This window comes from Panicum hallii, chromosome 2 (genome assembly GCF_002211085.1).
Source record: "Panicum hallii strain FIL2 chromosome 2, PHallii_v3.1, whole genome shotgun sequence".
Classification (NCBI taxonomy): Eukaryota; Viridiplantae; Streptophyta; class Magnoliopsida; order Poales; family Poaceae; genus Panicum; species Panicum hallii.
This window is the reverse complement of record NC_038043.1, coordinates 41,316,856-41,320,170: the sequence shown is the minus strand read 5'-3', so window position 1 is coordinate 41,320,170 and position 3,315 is coordinate 41,316,856. Positions and strand designations below refer to the sequence as shown.

Below are 3,315 nucleotides of genomic sequence, written 5' to 3'. Positions count from 1 at the left end.
TGTAATTATCTTCCCTCTGCATAATTTATTTTATTATCTATTATTTTATCCGGTTCAAATTACGTGTAATTTTAGTTTTTGTTCTAAATCAAACACTAGAAAATTAATTGTATTGCTTGTACCAGATTGACTCTTTTGATAGACTTGTCATATGACCAGTTTTTGTATTTTAGTACAATTTTCATAGAGAACTAAAGATGTTAAATCACCTTAAGCTTTGATTACGGTAAAGCTCTGACGCAACCTTAAGCTTTGATTGACAATAATTAAATGATGCAAAATACATTATTTGAATCAGATGCAGCACTTCATTTATCCAATAGCAATGTATAAGCAAAAATTATAATTGACTATGAAGACTTTGGTAGCAGGAACTGAATCTCAGGCAACGGTAGTATGAAGCTCCTAATATATTTCAAATTCCAGCACCTAGTAGAGTTGCTTTGTGTCCATTTAAGTAGCTTCTTCATGGTATATTTGAAAATATCTTGCTGGTGCAGCACCGGTTACTGGAACTCCACCGATATTTTATGATCCTTCGCTTAGAGCTAAAAATCTATTTAGAGCACAGAAATGACAGACTGATGTATTATATCACCTTCTAGAAGACCTGAATCGAACAACAAACGAACATGTGAGTGTCCATGTAAATGCCAATTTTAGAGATATTTTCAGCAATCATCTTCTGGATCTTCACCCTTGTCATTACTTCCATATAACATTTTATTCCATTCTTGAAGCTGAGCATGTTCTACCTTTGGAGAAACTATTGCTTTAATTTACTGGCAAGCCATTTGCAATCCGTAGGATTACTGTAGTAGGAAATGCACAGCATGGTAAATGTTCCAGGTTTTATATCTTACAAGCAAAGGCAAAGGAAAAGCTAGGATTTTCCTTTCTCACAATTCGTGCTGGATAGCAATATTTTACTAACTTTCAGTTTAGAATAACATTGAATGTGAAATAACATTGCCTATTTTCCTGTAAAATTTATACAACAACTTACTTCAAGTGCAGCTCCAGTATAGTTAAGGCATGCAAATTGGCAGATGATTAGAAATTAAAATTTATATAGTTCATTAAAATGAAAAAAATCTTTCTACTGTCAATTTTGTAGCATAAATCAAAAGTTCAGAGTGTGGCGTTGAATCAACCATAAAGGAGGTAAGCCCACATAAACGAATAGTCTAAGTAAGAGCCATTATAACACCTAAAACTACACCATTTTTCTTTTACAATTTTGGTGTTTCCATACGGAATCTAATTTAACATTCAGATGACCCATTGATTTCCTAGCCGTGTAAGCAACTCCTTAGCATCACGTGTGAAATCAGTCATATGAATATAAATGTGTGCACATGCAACAGCAGTTGACTCACTTATCAAAAGCTAGTTTGAGAATAAAAGAGCAAGGAATTACCTATACTGTGAAGTGAGAGAATTGCTGCTTTTCTGAGAAATCTACCTTGAACAAATGAAATAACAGGGGATCATCAGTGATATTCTTGGTCATGATCTTGAGGAAGGCAACGCAGAACACCCTGCAGCTTTGCTTGTATCAGGTGGCACCCGAGCTGGATTTTGATATAGCAATCAGGCCCCCTTGCAATTACTGCCATATTTCCATCTCGGTAACATGTAGTAGAATATAATCAATCAATAAAAACACAGCACACTGCAAGGAACATGGGGAGGAGAATCAGTAACATCAGCTCTCATAGGCAAATAATCGAGCACATGTTGTGCATCTCCTGCGTCGATATTGACTCAACCGGTGCGGCTGCAAGTGTTTCCGAGCTCGCTATCTTGAGTGCACGCGGGAGCACCAGCTGATGGCGAACCAGCTGCGTCCACTCTTTCTTTGCCTCGACCCCACGCCCCACCGCCATCTTCTTGCCCGTCGCCTTATGAGAATGTTACGGAAGATGGAATACCTTGACTGCGCGCTGGCAAGTAGAAGAACGAGAGGACCGCCGGCACCGTTGATGTCACCAACTCACCATTATCTGCCGCACCTATCATGGTGGCGCGGACGGGGTGTTGGTGGTGTCACCAGCTGCACCTGCATGACTCGACGCGGTAGGTCTGGGGCATAACCTCCGCTCGGTTTCCACCCGTAAGCATTGGCAGGTGCTGCAGGAGATAAACGAGCAGGCAGTCTTGTGGAAGATGGCGGGGGCAAAGGCGTTGGGGAGCTGCTGCCATAGTTTGGGTGCTGCAGAGTTGTCTGTGTGGTTCTTTACCTCTCATTAGGCGCGTATATAACAAAAAAATACTAACCCAGACCGTGGATTCGGCATTGTATTTTGGACCGATTTTTCTACCACCTCCACCTCGCCGTCGCCTGAGTGGGCCGCTGGAAGCCCTGTGGCCGCGAGGAAGGCGGCGACGGGGATTTCGGCTGGAGCCAGCGCGCATTCATCGCTGCGGGCGGCGCGACGCTGCGGGAGCAGGGAGTTACGACGCGGCCGGGATGGCGTGGCTCCGGCTCTGCCGCGGCCGGATCCTGCGGTCCCCCGCTCAGATCTACCAGCTTCAGGCGTTCTTGTGCGCTCCTCCTCTCTTCCTCCTTCTCCCCCTCTTCCTCAGCTTCAAAAAGAAAAAAGGTCGCCTAGGTCATCGTGCTCGCCGCTGGTGAGGGTTACTCTGGCCCCTCACGCCGGATCCGACCTCCACTGGTCCGGATCTGCGTGCTCCTGGGCGAGGGCGCTCTCCCGCCACCGGTTACCGCCGCTTCAAGAGCGCTGCGCCGCAGCCTCCTGTTGCCGCCCAAGCCGCCTCTTCTGGTCGTCTTCGGGGGGTGGGTCAGTGGGCGGCAGCGCCGCTGCTGCCTCCACCCATCTGGTCGTGTGGCCATCCCGCCCGTCCCCCTCTCCTGAGGTGGGATCCGGCGGTGTGGTTTTGGGTCGACGTGGCTGGCACATCTTCAGTGCGGCAGCTGCATTTTCTTCTTCCACCCTGCGCTGCTATGTTCATCTTACTTGTCGATTTCAGTTTCGTGTCCTGCTACCGCGGTACTTGATGGAGGAATGGTCTTTGGATCACGGGCGAAAGCCTTATCTGGCTTCGGCTGGCGCAAACATGGCGACGTCTACAGGCGTCATTCACCTTGCTCGAGGCATTGCGGTGATCTTTATCCTTTGTGAAAACTCTGTCTCTGTTAGACGAACGATACTCAGTCTCTATTATTAGACGAACGATGGAGCGTCGTGTCACACCTAAGACTATACGACTGCACACATAGCATAAGGGATACGGGATGGGTATATCCTATACCTATACTTTATATTCATTTATTCGGATACGAGTAGTACT

At 46.0% G+C, this 3,315-nt stretch overlaps 1 long non-coding RNA gene across 1 annotated transcript; it reads right to left on the bottom strand.

Moving 5' to 3' along the window:
- Nucleotides 1-235: 235 nt before the first annotated feature.
- On the bottom strand, nt 236-3,044 carry LOC112882931. The gene is made up of 2 exons (XR_003226729.1): nt 1,421-3,044; nt 236-610 (listed from the first exon to the last, which is right to left on the bottom strand). It is a non-coding gene; the product is annotated as an uncharacterized LOC112882931 (long non-coding RNA).
- Between the last annotated feature and the right edge of the window lie 271 nt (nt 3,045-3,315).